This window comes from Glycine soja, chromosome 7 (assembly GCF_004193775.1).
Source record: "Glycine soja cultivar W05 chromosome 7, ASM419377v2, whole genome shotgun sequence".
NCBI lineage: Eukaryota > Viridiplantae > Streptophyta > Magnoliopsida > Fabales > Fabaceae > Glycine > Glycine soja.
In genome coordinates this window covers 26,171,777-26,190,992 of record NC_041008.1, presented here as the reverse complement: position 1 = coordinate 26,190,992, position 19,216 = coordinate 26,171,777, and the positions used below count along the sequence as shown (strand labels likewise).

General features: G+C 43.0%; 1 non-coding gene across 1 annotated transcript; it reads right to left on the bottom strand.

Annotated features, from left to right (window-relative positions):
- Positions 1–14,552: 14,552 nt before the first annotated feature.
- LOC114420793 lies at positions 14,553–14,659 on the bottom strand. Its single transcript, XR_003668426.1, has one exon. It is a non-coding gene; the product is annotated as a small nucleolar RNA R71 (small nucleolar RNA).
- Between the last annotated feature and the right edge of the window lie 4,557 nt (positions 14,660–19,216).

The following is a 19,216-nucleotide window of genomic DNA, read 5'->3' as shown; positions in this document are numbered from 1 at the left end:
TTGTTTGCCCTTTTGACATGCATCGCATAATTTATCTTTTTCAAATTTCAATTTAGGCAAACCAACTACTAAATCTTTTGAAATTAATTTATTTAAGTGATCCATGTTTATGTGAGCAATTCTTTTATGCCATAACCATGGATCATCATCTTTACTAAGAAAGCAATGATTGTTTTCTTGTTTTATGCTTAAGTCTATCATGTAAACATTATTGACTCTATGTCCTACATGCTTTATATTAATGTCATGCTTATGTTCTATAAGACATTTCTGAGAATCAAATGATACTAGATAGCCTTTGTCACATAGTTGACTAACGCTAAGCAGGCTATGCTTAAGACCTTCAACAAGTAGAACATTTTCAATGGAGTTTGAAGAATTTGTACCTATTTTACCCACTCCAAGAATTCTACCTTTGTTGTTGTCACCATATGTTACATGCCCGCTTTTCTTTGGAGATATGTGTGTAAAATTTGATGCATCTCCAGTCATATGTTTTGAGCATCCGCTATCTATATACCACTTCTTTCTCAAAGATACCTGCATAATCAAGTTTTTGACTTAGGTACCCAAATTTTATTGGGTCCTTGCATGTTAGTATTAATTGAGGATCCTTTTGGGACCCATATCATTTTAATATTACTGTAATTTTTCTTGAAGTAGCAAGTTGATATGCCATGTCCTCTTCTTCCACAGTAAAAACAAGTGATAGAATTAGAATTACATTTTTGTGTGGAAGTGGAAAAGTTTTTATGAACCTTTTGTAGTTTTTCAGATTTATACCCTAGTCCATTTTTATTTGACACATATCTTTGTTTACTTAATATAACATCTAAATTATTTCTACTATATGAAAATTTTGCAAGTGAATTTTTTAACTCTTTAATTTCTTTTACATATTTATCACAACAACTACAAGAATCTGTTATTTTCTTGTCGTTAATAGTGGAGATATTAACTTTTTCATTTGTTTTAGAGATTGAAACTTCATTTCTAAGAAGATCTAATTCTTTGTTTAATTTTGAAATTTCATTTTCTAAATTTGAAATTGTTTTCTTTGATGATGAAACTAATTTTGCAAGTTTAATTGATTCTTTATGCAAATCAGCAAATGCATCTTGCAATTCATCAAAAGAAATAGATAAGTTGTTTGACGATGTTACCTCTTCATCACTTTCGTAACTTTTTGCCATAAGGCAAAGATTTATCTCTTCATTTTCAGAATCATCAGAGGATTCCAAATCATTTTCATCCCATGTGATGTATGCTTTCTTTAGTTTCTTCTCACTATGATTTTTCTTTTCAGATTTTTCCATCTTTTTCTTGAAAATGGGACAATCAACCCTCAGATGTCCAGGTTGATTGCATTCAAAGCATTTTAGAGTAGAGGATGAATTTTCTGTCCTTCTCTTTGATTTAAAATTTGGTCGCCTCTGATTTCCTCTTACTTTAAGAAATTTGTTGAATCTTTTTACAAAGAAACTTAGATCATCATCATCATCTGCATCATTATCCTGATCACTTTCTTCTTGAATTGAGGATGATGCTTTGAGAGCAATTCCTTTCTTTTTCTTGTCATTTTCTTCATTTTGGTGCAATCTCAATAGTTCCATCTCGTGTTCCTGCAACTTACCAAATAAAGTGGCAAGAGACATGTTAGACAAATCTCTTGATTCAGAAATAGCCGTTACTTTGGGTTGCCATTCTCTACTTAAACATCTTAGCACCTTGTTTATAAGATCTTCATTTTGAAATTCTTTGCCTAAGGCTGCTAGATGATTCACTATATGTGTAAATCTCTTTTGCATACTCTGAATATTTTCATTTGTATTCATTCTAAATAATTCATACTCATGAGTTAGTGCATTTATCCTAGATCTTTTAACATCTGTAGTTCCTTCATGTGTTAATCGAAGAGTGTCCCACATTTCCTTAGCACTCTTGCAATTTGAAACTCTGAAATATTCATCCATTCCTAGGGCAGATGTTATTATGTTTTTGGCTTTTAGGTTGTATTGTACTCGTTTTCTATCCTCTTCAGACCATCTATCTCTAGGTTTTTCTATGGTTATGCTTTCACTTGATGAACTACCATCTATTGAAACTCTTTCTACTGTGGTGGGTATATAAGGCCCTATTTCAATGGCTTCCCAGATATTTAGATCTATTGCCTCGATAAAAATTTGCATTCGGGTTTTCCAGTAGTGGTAACCCTCTCCATTAAAGATTGGAGGTCTATTGATAGAATTCCCTTCTGGAAATAAGGAATTTGCTGAGGCCATCTTTTTCTTGAAGCTTCTAAACTTTGTACAAGAATGAAGCTCTGATACCACTTGTTAGACAAGTGGCCTCAGATATCTTAAGAAGGGGGGGGTTGAATTAAGATATTCCAAACTGTTTCCCCAAAAAAAAATCTATTTCACTTTTTACTCAAGTTATGAATTCCCTTAATAACAATCTTCTTAAATATTAATTCAAACGAAGCAACTTGAATATGAATATAAAGCAATAATAAATAAAGGAGATTAAGGGAAGAGAAAATGCAAACTCAGTTTTATACTGGTTCGGCCACACCCTTGTGCCTACGTCCAGTCCCCAAGCAACCCGCTTGAGAGTTCCACTATCTTGTAAATTCCTTTTACAAGTTTTAAACACACAAGGACAATCCTTCCTTTGTGTTTAGAGATCCTTTACAACAAGAGACTCACAGTCTCTTAATCCCTTAGAGAATGAGAAGAAGAAGAGGAACAAATCTCTCTAGAAAGAGATGGATTTTACAGATTGAGCACTCAATTAATTCCTTAATGAATTGCAATTGAATTGGCCAAGGAATTCTTAAGAGGATAAAATGAAATTGCTCTTTGAGAGGATAAACACTTTTTTGTTCTGAAAATCTCTGAGCAATTTCGTGTTTAAGTCACATATATATAGACCATTGGTGGTCATGAGTAAAGCCTTTGAAAAGTTGTGACTCTTGAAATTATTTTTCTGAAATTCCTGTCTAGTAATCGATTACAGTAATTGTGTAATCGATTACAGCTTTTAAAATTTGAATTAAAACGTTTACTAACTGCTGGTAATCGATTACCAAAATTGTGTAATCGATTACACAGTCTAAAATTTCGAATTCAAATTTTTATAGCTGTTATAAAACGTATTTGGCCACTGGTAATCGATTACATCCTCTGGTAATCGATTACCAGAGAGTAAAACCTTTGAAAAACACTTTTTATTTTAAATCACTTGGCCAAACCTTTGCTAATTCAATTAGGAATTCCCTTCCTAATATTCTAGTGATCATCTTGATGTTGTGACTTGTAATCTTGAAGTATTGTCTTGAATTTTAATCTTGAAAAGCCCATTTGCATCAATTGCAACACATCATCATGATCATCATCAAAACATCAATGCCAATTGCATCTACAGGAAACACCCTTGTCGACCACAAAAAAGAAAAAAATATAAAAAGGGTCTAAAGGATATAAGGACATAAAAAGGAACGTAAAGATCAAAGTCATGTTTGCACATTCGATTAAAGGCTGCCGTCCCTTGGAACGGACGTGTGGGGTGCTAATACCTTCCCCGTGCGTAAATACAACTCCCGAACCTTTCACTTAAAAGTTCGTAGATCGCGTCTTTTCCGGTTTTTCCGACGTTTTCCTCAAATAAACGTTGGTGGCGACTCCGCGCGTATTCCTTTCATGGAACACGCATCCCGCGAGTCACGCGTCGCCCTCCCGCCGAAGGGTAGGTTGCGACAGAGCCCATTATGACTCTTCTAGGCCCGACTCCGCCATTATCCTCTGAGAAGGAACTTCTACCTCAAATGGGAGTACTGCCTCCATCCCATAAACCAAAGAATACGGCGTTGCCCCAGTAGAAGTTCGTACCGAGGTTCTGTATCCGTGTAGGGCGAAAGGCAACATCTCATGCCAATCCTTGTATGACACCGTCATCTTTTGAACAATCTTCTTGATATTCTTATTCGCAACCTCTACAGCCCCATTCATCTTTGGCCGATAAGGGGTAGAGTTATGATGTTGGATCTTGAAGTCTTCGCACATCTCCTACATCATCTTATTGTTCAGATTGGTGCCATTGTCAGTAATGATCTTCCTGGGGAGTCCGTATCGACAAATCAACTCCTTCTTTATGAATCTAACTACCACATTCCTTGTGACGTTAGTATAGGAGGCTGCTTCGACCCATTTGGTGAAGTAATCTATCGCCACAAGAATGAAGCGGTGACTATTCGACGCTTTGGGTTCTATGGCCCCAATGACATCTATTCCCCACATAGAAAAAGGCCAAGGGGTGGACATAACATTCAGAGGATGCGGCGGAACATTGACGTTGTCCGCGTATGCCTGACATTTATGACATTTCCTGACATGAGCGCAACAATCGCTTTCCATGGTGAGCCAATAATAGCCGGCCCTGAGGATTTTTCTGGCCATAGCATGCCCATTGGCATGTGTCCCAAAGGAACCTTCGTGGATCTCCTCAATCATGAAATTCGCTTCTTTGGCATCTACACATCGTAGGAGGGTCATGTCATGGTTTTGTTTGTACAGGATGGTACCACTTACAAAGAAACCAGTAGCCAATCTCCTCAACGTCCTCTTGTCATTGTCAGAAATCCCTGGTGGGTATTCCTTATTCTCGACATACCGCTTGATGTCGAAATACCACGGTTTCCCATCCCGCTCTTCCTCTATTGCATAACAATATGCCGGCCTGCCTTAAGATTTGAATTCGATGTATGGCAGATCCCCGTGTGGGGCAAGTTGAAACATGGATGCCAGGGTAGCTAGTGCGTCAGCCATCTGATTCTCTTCCCGAGGTATGTGGTGGAAGGAAATGTCATCAAAGTACTTGGCTAACCTCAAGATATGAGTTTGATAGGGTATCAACTTCGAATCCCTAGTTTCCCATTCTCCTTTCAACTGGCGTATCACCAAAGCCGAGTCTCCATACACCTTGAGTAGTTTTACATCAAAATCAATGGCCGCCTGAACCCCGAGGGCGCATGCTTCGTACTCGGCCATATTGTTGGTACAATCAAAACCTAGCCTAGCTGTGAAAGGAATACACTGATCATCCGGGGATACAAGGACTTCCCCTACCCCGTGGCCCAAAGCATTTGATGCCCCATCGAAGCAAACAATCCATTTGTCTAGGTCCTCATGCGTCCGCTTCTCTTCAAACAGGGCCATGATATCTTCATCTAGGAACTCGGGGTGCATCGGCCGATAATCCTAGAGGGGTTGCTGGGCCCAATAATCTGCTAAGGCACTTCCCTTTACCGCCTTTTGGGTGACGTAAACGATATCGAATTTAGACAATAGTACCTGCCACCTGGCGATTCGTCCGGTGAGGGCCGGTTTTTCAAAGATGTATTTTACGGGATCCATTTTGGAAATAAGCCACGTGGTATGGCTGAGCATGTATTGCCTAAGCCGATGTGATGCCCATACCAGAGCACAACAAGTCCTTTCCAACATTGAGTAATTCATCTCACATGCGGTAAACTTCTTGCTCAAACAGTAGATGGCTTGCTCCTTTTTCCCAGAATCATCATGCTGACCCAACACGCAGCCTATAGACTCGTCCAACATGGTCATGTACAGGAAAAGAGGCCTTCCTGTTACAGGCGGCATGAGCACCGGGGGATTCGTGAGACTCTGTTTGATCTTCTCGAAGGCCTCTTGGCAGTCACTGTTCCATAGGACCGCTTGGTTCTTACGTAACAGCTTAAAAATGGGCTCACAGGTAGGGGTGAGTTGCGAGATAAATCTCGCGATATAATTCAACCTGCCTAAAAAACCCCGAACCTGCTTCTCTGTGCGTGGTTCTGGCATTTCAAGGATGGCCTTTACTTTCTCGGGATCTATCTCTATCCCTTTCTGACTTACGATAAATCCTAGCAGCTTGCTCGACTTCACCCCAAAGGTGCACTTGGTTGGGTTTAGTTTTAATTGGTATTTCCGCAACCTTCCAAACAGCTTACGCAGATTGACAAGGTGTTTTTCCTCAGTCCTAGACTTAGCAATCATGTCATCTACGTAGACCTCAATTTCCTTATGCATCATGTCATGGAACAACGCCACCATGGCACGCTGATAGGTTGCCCCAGCATTTTTCAGCCTGAAGGCCATCACTTTATAGCAAAATGTCCCCCATAGGGTGACGAAAGTGGTCTTCTCTACATCTTCGGGTGCCATCTTTATTTGATTATACCCCGAGAACCCATCCATAAACGAGAAAAGGGCGAACTTGGCTGTATTATCTACCAATATGTCAATGTGTGGCAGGGGAAAGTTGTCTTTAGGACTGGCTCGGTTCAAGTCCCGATAGTCTACACACATTCAAACCTTGTCGTCCTTTTTCGGGACTGGGACAATATTGGCCACCCACTCTGGGTACCGTGCCATAGCTAAGAAACCTGCGTCAAACTGCTTCCTTACTTCTTCTTTAATTTTTAAGGACATCTCGGGTCTCATTCTTCGTAACTTTTGCTTAACCAGAGAAGACCCAGGATTCAAAGGCAACTTATGCTGCACAATGTCGGAATCCAAACCGGGCATGTCTTGATATGACCACGCGAAGACATCTTGATACTCTTCAAGAAGGGTTATCAAGCCTTGGCGGATAGGCGCGGTCATCCCGGTTCCTACCTTCACTTCTTTCTTTTCCACCGTGGTCCCCAAGTTTACCAATTCGGTTTCTTCTTGGTGGGGGCTTCATTTCACGTTCTTCCTGAGCGACCAACCTCTCCAATTCCGGCGACAGGACGTCCTCTTCCTCTTCCTCATTTATCGTTTGGCTTATGTCTCGATCGAAATCGATTGTCGAACCCTCGTTGTTAGGATCCTCAAAGACTCGACCCTCATATCTATACCAAACAAGACAAAAGAAACAAAAACATGCAAAATGATATGAGAAAGGGTGGTACTGCAAGAACAGATGAAACAAGATCTCTTTGTTTATTTAATAAGGTAGGTTTCACAAAACAAAAGAGAAAGGAAATCTATAGGCTCTAATTACATTGAATCAGCGGTATAGACTTCTGACTGGCTTATCACGTGCCAGTTCCCCACTTGGGAATCGGGATGGCATGGTTGCACAAAACTTGGTAGGTCTTGAGGGAACTCCTCTTCTATTACGGCCACCTCCTCCTCGGATACCATTCCAGCGCTAGTGAAACACTGGCTAATACGGCCGGGCCATACCCTATCCGCCCGAAATCTTGAGGGCACGTTCCTCCTCCCCGGCATCCCGAGTTCGTATCCTAATCCATACTTGTATGGATTTCCCTTGATATCGACCACGTCGGCATTCCCGAGGCAGTCTTTGCCTAGACCCATTCCGGGCTCAAATCCGTTCCTGAGCATAACACGTGCCACCATTATGGCCGCGTTGGAGAGAGAAGGTAGCGACGGACTTGGTTCCACAGAGGCGCAGCTCACAACCTCAAAGGATTGGAAAGCCATTTCCAACGATTCTTCCGCCGCTTCTACGTACAGTGCGGAGGAAGGGCAGCTCACTAACATATCCTCTTCACCCGACACTATCACTAAAAGTCCACCCACTGCGAACTTCAATTTTTGGTGAAGCGTTGAGGGGACCACTCCCAGGGCATGAATCCACGGTCTTCCCAAGAGGCAGCTATAGGCGGGGTTTATATCCATCACTTGAAATACCACATTGCAAGTGTGGGGGCCTATCTGAATGGGAATGTCGATTTCCTCCATCACTTCCCGCCGAGTACCATCAAAGGCTCGCACCACCATCGAGCTCGATTTTAAACATGACGCACTAAAAGGAAGCTTTTCCAAAGTGGTCTTCGGCATTACATTTAGACTCGATGCATTGTCGATAAGTACCTTTGCGACAACATGGTCCATACATCTCACCGACACATGTAGAGCCTTGTTGTGTCCTCTCCCCTCAACGGGAATCTCTTCTTCCGCAAACGCGATGTAGTTGTTGGTGGTTATATGATTAACGATGCCTTCAAAACCCTCTATTGAGATATCATGTGCCACATGGGCATCGTTAAGGACCTTCATCAACAGTGCACGATGAGGCTCAGAGTTTATGAGTAGTTCAAGCAAGGAGATCCTTGCTGGAGTTTTATTTAGTTGCTCGACTACCTTAAACTTGCTTTGTTGGATGAGGCGGAGGAACTCATGGGCCTCTTCCAAAGTCATTGTTTTTCCTTGAAGTCCCTCTTTCTTTTCGGCTCCTCTTGCCACGGGAGGATCTACTTCTTTTGAGGGGGTGGCCATGTCTGTGGGCTCTTGGACCATGGGCGCCTTCCCTTTAGAGGGCAATTCCGCCGGGTGAGGAGAAGTGAACACCCGACCACTGCGGGTTACGCCACTGAGGCCGGTGATGTTGGTTACCTTAGCTGATAGGGAGTCAACTTCGGTTACAACTCTTTCGCTGGACGTGGGAGGGATATACTTCCACGGAACGACCTTATTACTTTGATATGCAAATGGCGTCAGCTTGGGTGCCGCCCGCGGGTATATGGGTGTGGAGCCGGTCCCTTTCCTAGTAAAACATATCACTAGGGCCTTGGGGGTTAGAGGAACCCTCTTCTCTTCCGATTGCATGCAGATTTGTGGTTCTTCGTTCCCTCCTATGAACACTTCAAGCTGCCCGCAATCCATGAGCCGCTGAAGCAATTCTTCCACCATGGGACAGGTTTCCATGTCATGCGACTCCCCGAGGTGAAACAAACATTCATCCCTTTCATCCCCACCTCGGGGGACCATGCACGCCGCTTGCAGTGATTGATAGATGAAGCGTCTAGAAGTAGCCACGTCTCCTAACCTCTTTGTCCGTGATGGCCCATCCTCTTTGACGGCGTTCACGCTAGCCCCTCCATGACTAGCTAGCGGGTTGGTTTTAACATTCGGGCCTTCCTCCTGAAACGCTAGCCAGCGGGCACTAATCAGGTGCTGCACCTTATACTTGAACGGGATGCAGGAGTCCATATTGTGTCCGGGAACTCCACTATGATACACACACTTGGCACCCGGATCATACCACTTGGGGTAGGGTGGCTGAAGAACCTTCCTGGGTATAGCCACCACCAAGTGATTCTCTAATAGTGAAGGCTATAACTCGGAATATGCCATGGGAATAGGAGGGAAGTTGTCTTTCGGGTGCTGTGCATATTTATAGGTCGCGCCAGGGGCTGTATTATTAACTGGCCGGGGTGCGGCTGGAGCTGTGCGTTGGGCCGGCGCTCTTTCTGCCGCGGGTGGTCCTTTTACTTGAGTCGGGAGGGAATTCCCGGGTCGGATCAAAAAATTTGGGGGATTGGGCTGGTATGAGCTTTGGATATTTTGGGGTGCCTTCATCCATGTTGGGGCGGTGGTGACAGCGTGGGCGTCTCCTTCCTTTTTCCTCGCGCCCACTACTGGGGCTCTTCTGTTGTTGTTGGGGGCCATATTGGCAACATATTCGAACTTGCCTTTTCATAGCCCGGATTCAATCCTTTCTCCGGCGAAGACGAGGTCCGCAAAGTTAGCTGGCATGTAGTCTATCAGTTTTTCATAGTAGAACGTGGGTAACGTATCTACCATAATCGTGATCATCTCCCTTTTCGTCATGGGCGGCATGACTTGGGCTGAGAGATCTCTCCATCTCTGGGCATACTCCTTAATGGACTCATGCTCTCGTTTAGTCATACCCTGAAGCTGGTTCCGATCGGGGGCCATGTCCGTATTGTACTGGTACTGCCTAATGAAGGCAGTTGCCAAGTCCTTCCATGATCGGATCTGGGAAGCTTCTAGATTGGTATACCATGCTACAGCTGCTTCGGCCAAGCTGTCTTGAAAGAAATGGACCAACAACTTTTCGTCCGCGGAATACACCCCCATCTTTCGGCAATACATCTGGAGATGCCCTTTTGGACATGTCGTCCCTTTGTACTTATCAAAGTCTGGTACTTTGAACTTGGGAGGGATGACGATGTTGGGCACGAGACATAAATCCGCTAAATCCGAGAATGGGTAATTGCCAAGGCCCTCGACTGCTCTTAACCTCTCTTCAAGCGCCTCAATCTTTCCCTTATCTTCCGCGAAGGGAACAGATTCTTTTACGGGTGTGGGTGAAGCCGGGATATGGCGGACTATGTTCGGTTGGGGTAGTTCATGGGGGGACGGATCTTTGAGGTGGAGCAGGGGGCCAAGATGGGTATCTCCTTCCTCATCGTCTTGCCCGGGATAGTCGTCATAAGGTGGGAGTTGCCCCTCGAAAGTAGGGGCTTGGCTTAAATCTTCCGGAGTGGCACAAGGAGTGAAGTCCGGAGGCAAGCCATAGGGGTAAGCTTGCAGACTATACCTTCGGCCAAACACTGCCGTGTTTCTGTCTCGGCCCGGATTTAAGGCGGGCTGCAGCACCGGCTCCGCTTCCCTAACTGTACTGGAGGCGGTTGCCGTGGCTTTATCCTCTATAGTTTTCTGGAGTTTTAACATGACCTCCGAGATGGAAGCCATTTGATCTTTTAAGGCCAATAGATCGGCCTTCATCTGTTCCTGCACGCCCTCTTCATTATCCATTTTTCTGGATCGAGTGTTATAGGGGTGCCTTGGTGTTTTCTTAGTGATGATGAAATTCCTAAAGAAATAAACAAAGGTGAGTATGCCACCAAAACATGAATATGCAAATGAATGATCGGAGCACTTGGATCCACCCCAAGGGTTTTTTAGATAACGTGATGAGTTCAGAACTTCTCATTTTATAAAAAGAACAAAGCTTTCATCTAGCCAAGATTATACAAAGGTGTTACAAGAGAACCTAACGGTTTCTAATTATGTGGGCTATCAAATCTATCATGTGTTGACAGTAATTGATTAGCCCATGAATCTCCTCGGGGGCCGTACACACTTCGGCCATGGCTTTTGCTTTGGCTAATAGACGCGGGAGGTCTTGACTTCCATTCAAGGTCAAGGCGAACCTATCCATCCACATAGTCGCTTCTTGATGCAATGCATCAATCACCCTCCCTCTTGCTTCTTTTTCGGCGTTCACTTGGGCAAAATCCTCCACTAGCTTTTGTTCATTGGCCACAGACTGGTTCAACTCTTCCTTGAATTGCCCTATGATGGCTAGCATGCTTTGCTCGGTGGCTTCCAAGTGTTGAGCCAAATTCCTTTTGGACCTTGCGCAAGCAACTAACTCTTCTTTTAAGATCATGCCATGCGCCCGTGACCGATCTCTCTCCTCTCTTCGGAGCTTGAGCTCATTGTTGCTACCCCACAATGCTCCTCGGAATTTCTCTCGGCCATATTCCTCCTTGCGGGCCCTTTTGGTTTCTTGTTCAAGGGCTTTTGCAGTGGCCGCGTTTTCCTCTTGTAACTCGGTGCACTCCTTCCGGATGTGTGTAGCAGCTGACTTGAACTTCTCCTTGGCGAGCCTTGCTTTCCCTAGCTCTAACTTTAGAGCTCGGACTTCTTCATCTTCCTCCGGAGCTTCGAAGTTCTCCTCATCGATAACTTTCAATTTGGAGAGCCAATCTAAGCCCCGCGTGTGAATTCTTAGCCACCCATGATAACCTCCAATGACGCCATTTCGGATGCCCCTAAGCTCCTTGTCTTTCCTCAACGGACTCCTCCACGCCTTGTGGATTCTTTGTATAACCTTGAGACCTTGCGCGCCTAGATCCCTCACAAGGAAAGGCGAGAGACTTTCTTCGGTTGGCGCTCCCCTCATGGGATACCCTAGCTGTGGAACATTAGGATAGTCCCCACACGAGAAAAGAACTCCTTCCTTGCCTTCCTTCCAACGAGGAAACCAATTGATCGTGCTGCCCCCTATCCCAGTCAAATGTTGGTCCCAATCGACTCTTCCTTTTTCGGCGCATGAGCGATAGCTTTGAATCGGACACGGGTGTCTCGTGTCTTGTTGGAATAGGTGCGAAATCAACCATACACAGAGGGCGGGTAAACAACAGACAATCCGTGTACTGTTTTTCTCACACCTCCGGTCAAAGGTGTCAAACAAATCTGCCAAGATAGCCACGATTGGACTTTCCTTGCTATGGTGATATGCGAGGAAAGCATCAATGGCGGCTAAGTCTACCAAACCGTCGACGTTCGGGAAGAGGACAACCCCAAAAATCAGCAAAGCTAAAATATCTGCAAACGGGCCCCACTTCTAATTAGGAAATTTCGCAATTTTATTTTATGTTTTCAGTGTTTATTTCGTTTTGGGCCATAGTATTGTAATAGGGCCCAGTGACTTTGAGTGACTCTTTTTAAATAGCTGCCTTGGGATTCGTGCAGGGCATTCTATTCTGCTATGCTATTTTCATTATTCAGAGCTTTGGTTTTAGGTTTCCACGTTTTTCTGTGCCCTTGTTACAGTTTTCGTTCTTAATGCAAATTTCCGTTTTCTGCTTCTAATTACGAGTTCATTCTTGCTTCTTCTTCTACTTTCATTTACGTTTCTGTTCATTTACGTTTCTGCTTCATGTTTCATTTGCGTTTTCTGTTTGAATCCATGGAAGGCTAGATTTTCTGGTGTTGTTTCCTTTTGAGGACGAAGCCCAACTCTCTTTGAGGTTTCGTTTGTAATGTGGTTTCCTGGCAGTTTTCCCTTCACCAGTTATCCCAATTTCGTGAATATTAATCAGTGCACGCTTCGTGTTCGATTAATTGCCTCTGAGCCTAACTTGCGTTCATGCTTAATGGACGAAGGGATAACTAGTGTATGTGGTGCCTAATCACGTATTGAAGACCCTAAGTTGATTTTCGCTTAGTAAATTGAAATAGGGTTGGATTAAGTGGTTGACTGTTAGGGACGAATTCTCCATAACCCAGGATAAGAGAGTGGCTTCTGAATCAGAGGAAACAACCCGTTTTTAATATTAGTAGTTTCGTATTCCATTTTATTTGTTCTGCTCTTTAATTACCAAACAACCAACCCCCCCCCCCCCATCGTTACTGTTACTGCAAGTATATTATGAACATTTGGCTTGTCACTGCTCGTTGGGAAACGACCTAGGATGACTTCCTAGTTACTGCATTTTCATGTTTATTTGATTCGGGTACGGCCTCGATCAAATTTGGCGCCGTTGCCGGGGAGCAGTGTCCAAAGGTTCATAATAGCTAGCTAGTGTTGTGTGTTTAATCCTTTCGTGTTTTATGTTTAATTGTTAGTATTGTGTTAGTATGTGTGTTAGTGTTGATTAGTGTCCTGGTATTTTGTTTAATGTGTGTTCTGTTTCAGTTTTACCATTAAGCGTTTCCCCTGTTTCAGTCTTGGGTGTTTTGCTGTGAAGTTTGTGCTTGAAAACAGAGTAGTAGTAGAAATCAGCTTGCAGAAAAACAGAGTAGTAGTAGAAATCAATTAGAGACGGATTTTAGCGACCACCCATGCTGAATTAATTGGGATTTTTCGTTTTAGTAGCTAGGGTTGTTATTTTTGGCTGAATTTTTTTGTGGTAACTTCTTTTAATCCATATTTTGTGGGAAAAATAGCTAGAGCCTTTAGTTTGGTCAGATTTGAAAGTTCCAAAAAACTAGCAAATTTTGTGTTTGTCAAAACTTCAAACGGCCATAACTTTTGCTCCGGTTATCAGAATCGCAATTATTATATATGCATTTGGGGTAGAAAAAAATTTCCTACGCCGTGGCAGCCGGCTGAGTATGGCCGGCTGAGGTCTCCATCGTCCAAAAAAAGCGATTCTGTCAAAAGTTTTTTATTTTTCAAGTTTTATTCACTTATTTTTCTTAACCTACCAATTTTAGCTTTCATAGTTAGACTTTGAATTTTTGTCTGAAATTTTTTGTGCTATCTTCTCATCATTTTATAAGGTTTCTCACAAAATTTCAAGTCATTTGGATATCATTTGAGGGTAGCTGTAGTTCAAACCTACACCTTTATTTACATGACAAGGCAACTAGTTGTGTGCATGCTGAATGTAGTGTATGACTAGAGGCAATCCATCTGACTTACAACCCTTTGATCCTGAGATAGATAGGACATTTCATAGATTAGTTAGGCATCATTTTATACCTTTTGATCATTCTGAGCATTCCATAACTGGTGAATCTATGCATTCTGTTATTGGTGATTTTGAACATCCTGATCTTGAGCATTATAATTTTGAGCATTCTAATTCTGAGCATTCTGATTTTGCACATTCTGAGAACATGGCACAACCTCCACCTCGTGAGAGGACTCTAAGGGAAATGGCTGCACCTGATTTCACCTATGAAAGCTTGTGCATCCAATACCCTGATGAGGATGTCCCATATGTTCTTAAGACTGGACTGATTCATTTGCTTCCAAAGTTTCATGGCCTTGCAGGTGAAGACCCGCACAAACATTTGAAAGAATTTCACATTGTCTGCTCCACCATGAAACCCCCAGATGTCCAAGAGGATCACATATTTCTGAAGGCTTTTCCTCATTCATTAGAGGGAGTGGCAAAGGACTGGCTGTATTACCTTGCTCCAAGGTCCATCACGAGCTGGGATGACCTTAAGAGAGTATTCTTAGAAAAAAATTTCCCTGCTTCCAGGACCACAGCCATCAGGAAGGATATCTCAGGTATTAGACAACTCAGTGGAGAGAGCCTGTATGAGTACTGGGAGAGATTTAAGAAACTATGTGCCAGTTGCCCCCACCATCAGATTTCAGAACAGCTTCTTCTCCAATATTTTTATGAAGGACTCAGTAATATGGAGAGAAGTATGATAGATGCTGCCAGTGGTGGAGCCCTTGGAGACATGACTCCTGCTGAAGCCAGAAATTTAATTGAGAAGATGGCCTCCAACTCCCAGCAGTTTAGCGCCAGAAATGATGCCATAGTCATTAGAGGAGTGCATGAGGTAGCTACAAACCCATCTGCATCATCTGAAACTAAGAAGCTTGAAGGCAAACTGGATGCGTTGGTCAACTTGGTAACCCAGCTGGCCTTGAATCAGAAATCTGTACCTGTCGCAAGGGTTTGTGGTTTGTGCTCCTCTGCTGACCACCATACAGACCTTTGCCCTTCCATGCAGCAACCTGGAGCAATTGAGCAGCCTGAAGCTTATGCTGCAAATATTTACAATAGACCTCCTCAACCTCAGCAGCAAAATCAACCACAGCAGAGCAATTATGACCTTTCCAGCAACAGATACAACCCTGGATGGAGGAATCACCCTAACCTCAGATGGTCCAGCCCTCAGCAACAACAACAGCAGCCTGCTCCTTCCTTCCAAAATGCTGCTGGCCCAAGCAGACCATACATTCCTCCACCAATCCAACAACAGCAACAACCCCAGAAACAGCCAACAGTTGAGGCCCCTCCACAACCTTCCCTCGAAGAACTTGTGAGGCAAATGACTATGCAGAACATGCAGTTTCAGCAAGAGACCAGAGCCTCCATTCAGAGCTTAACCAATCAGATGGGACAAATAGCTACTCAATTGAATCAACAACAGTCCCAGAATTCTGACAAGCTGCCTTCTCAAGCTGTCCAAAACCCCAAAAATGTCAGTGCCATTTCATTGAGGTCGGGAAAGCAGTGTCTAGGACCTCAACCCATAGCACCTTCCTCATCTGCAAATGAACCTGCCAAACTTCACTCTATTCTAGAAAAAGGTGATGACAAAAATCTACCTAACAATTTCTGTGCAGGTGAATCTTCTTCCATAGGTAATTCTGATTTGCAGAAGCAGCACATTCCCCCTCTTCCATTCCCTCCAAGAGCAGTTTCCAACAAAAAAATGGAAGAGGCAGAGAAAGAGATATTGGAAACGTTTAGAAAAGTAGAGGTAAACATACCTCTGTTGGATGCAATAAAGAAAATTCCAAGATATGCCAAATTCTTGAAGGAGCTGTGCACTAATAAGCGGAAGCTTAAAGGAAGTGAACGAATTAGCATGGGCAGAAATGTCTCTGCATTGATTGGTAAATCTGTTCCTCAAATTCCTGAAAAATGCAAAGATCCAGGTACATTCAGCATACCTTGTATTATAGGGAATAGTAAGTTTGACAATGCCATGCTAGATTTAGGAGCCTCTGTTAGTGTTATGCCTCTGTCGATTTTTAATTCTCTATCTCTAGGTCCCTTGCAGTCAACTGATGTGGTAATTCATTTAGCTAATATAAGTGTTGCCTATCCTATTGGTTTCATAGAAGATGTCTTAGTTAGAGTTGGTGAACTGATTTTCCCTGTTGATTTTTATATCTTGAATATGGAAGATGGATTTTCTCAAGGATCAGTTCCCATCATTCTAGGCAGACCCTTTATGAAAACTGCTAGAACTAAGATAGATGTTTATGCAGGCACACTGTCCATGGAGTTTGGTGATATAACTGTTCATTTTAATATTCTGGATGCTATGAAATACCCATCTGAAGATCTTTCTGTATTTCGTGCTGAAATAATTGACCATGTTGTTGATGAATACATGACTGATCTTTATTCTAATCTGCATGCCTCTCACTCTTCATGCATTGAGTCTGAAATTGTACTTGATCATATGTCTGAATTTGATGCTGAGAGTGAATCTGAGAGTGATATTGATTGCATGCCTGGTGGTGGTGTTTTACCTCTTGAGATTGATTTTATAGAGTCAGATAGGACTAACCATGTTTCAGGAAGTACACATACCTATGACTTTCTTTATGAGGTAAAGGCTGAGAAACCATCTCCTTCTACCACTGTCCAGCCGACCACACCAGAATTGAAGCCTCTGCCATCAAATTTAAAATACGCTTACTTGGATGATAGCAAGAGTTTTCCAGTGATTATATCTGCCTCCCTTGCTGATGAGCAAGAGGAGAAGTTGTTGTCAGTTCTTAAGAAGCATAAGAAGGCTATAGGCTGGACCCTGGCGGACATTCCTGGTATTAGCCCATCCACATGTATGCATCGAATAAATTTAGAGGATGGAGCTAAACCAGTAAGACAGCCACAGAGAAGACTCAACCCGGTGATTCTTGATGTAGTGAAGAAGGAGATAACCAAGCTTTTGCAAGCTGGAATCATTTATCCTATCTCCGACAGCCAATGGGTGAGTCCCGTCCAGGTAGTCCCGAAAAAGACTGGCCTCACAGTGATCAGAAATGAGAAGGAGGAGCTGATTCCTACTCGGGTGCAGAACAGTTGGAGAGTCTGCATTGACTATAGGAGGCTGAACCAGGTTACCAAAAAGGACCATTTTCCCCTGCCATTCATTGACCAGATGCTTGAACGCCTGGTAGGTAAATCCCACTACTGTTTCCATGATGGTTTTTCTGGTTATATGCAAATTACTATTGCTCCTGAGGATCAGGAAAAGACCACATTCACCTGCCCCTTCGGCAATTATGCTTATAGGAGGATGCCTTTCGGCCTGTGCAATGCCCCTGGTACCTTCCAGCGGTGCATGATTAGTATTTTCAGTGATTTTTTAGAAAATTGCATAGAGGTGTTTATGGATGATTTCACTGTATATGGATCCTCTTTTGATGGTTGTTTGAATAGTTTGGAAAAAGTTTTGAATAGATGCATTGAAACTAACCTTGTTCTAAATTTTGAAAAATGTCATTTTATGGTTGAGCAAGGTATAGTTTTAGGCCACATTATTTCCAATAAGGGCATTGAAGTAGATCCTGCAAAAATTTCTGTTATTTCACAATTGCCTTACCCCTCTTGTGTGCGAGAGGTGCGATCTTTTCTTGGTCATGCAGGATTCTATAGGCACTTTATAAGGGATTTTAGCAAAGTAGCCCTTCCACTGTCCAACTTGTTGCAAAAGGAGGTGGAGTTTGACTTTAATGACAGATGCAAAGAGGCTTTTGATTTCCTCAAAAGAGCGTTGACTACCACCCCCATCATCCAAGCACCCGATTGGACAGCCCCTTTTGAGCTTATGTGTGATGCATCAAATTATGCATTGGGGGCTGTCCTTGCTCAGAAAATTGATAAATTTCCCAGGGTGATATATTATGCTTCTAGGACTTTAGATGCTGCCCAAGCAAATTATACTACTACTGAGAAAGAGCTTCTAGCCATAGTTTTTGCTCTTGAAAAATTTCGATCTTATTTGCTTGGTACTCACATTATTGTTTATACTGACCATGCAGCTCTAAAGTACTTGTTGAAGAAGGCTGATTCTAAGCCTAGGTTGATCCGATGGATGCTCTGGCTCCAAGAGTTTGACTTGGAGATCCGTGATAGGAGCGAAGCACAAAATCTAGTTGCTGATCATTTGAGTCGGATCGAACGTGTCTCTGATGCAGATTCACCTATTCGGGATGATTTCCCGGATGATCATTTGTATATATTGTATAGTATTTCTGACTCTCTTTCTACTCCCTGGTTTGCTAACATTGTCAATTATTTAGTTGCCTCTATTTTTCCTCCCTTAGCATCTAAGGCCCAAAAAGATAAGATTAAAAGTGATGCTAAGCATTTTATTTGGGATGACCCCTACTTGTGGAAATTGTGCAGTGATCAGGTCATTAGACGGTGCATTCCAGATCATGAGACTGACTCAGTCCTGCAGTTCTGTCATTCTTCCGCACCGGGAGGTCATCTGGGTGTTCAAAGGACAGCTCGCAAAGTGCTTGATTGTGGTTTTTATTGTCCCACCATCTTTAAAGATGCTTGGAAGATCTGCAGCACTTGTGAGCAGTGTTAGAGAGCAGGAAATACACTTACATGGCGACAACAAATGCCTCAGCAACCTATGCTATTCTGTGAGGTGTTTGATGTCTGGGGTATAGATTTCATGGGTCCTTTTCCTGTCTCTTTTGGTTATGTTTATATTCTCCTTGCAGTTGATTATGTTTCAAAATGGGTGGAAGCCAAGCCCACTAGAACTAATGATGCTAAAGTTGTCGCAGACTTTGTCAGGTCTAATCTGTTTTGCAGGTTTGGAGTACCTAAAGCAATTGTTAGTGATCAAGGAACCCATTTTTGCAACAGGACAATGCATGCCCTGCTTAAAAAGTACGGGGTGGTACACAGGGTATCCACACCATACCACCCCCAGACTAATGGACAGGCAGAAATTTCTAACAGGGAAATCAAGAGAATTCTAGAGAAGATTGTGCAGCCAAGCAGGAAAGATTGGAGTACCAGGCTTGATGATGCTCTCTGGGCACATCGGACTGCCTACAAAGCACCCATAGGAATGTCTCCTTATCGGGTTGTCTTTGGAAAGGCATGTCATCTTCCAGTGGAAATTGAGCACAAAGCATACTGGGTAGTGAA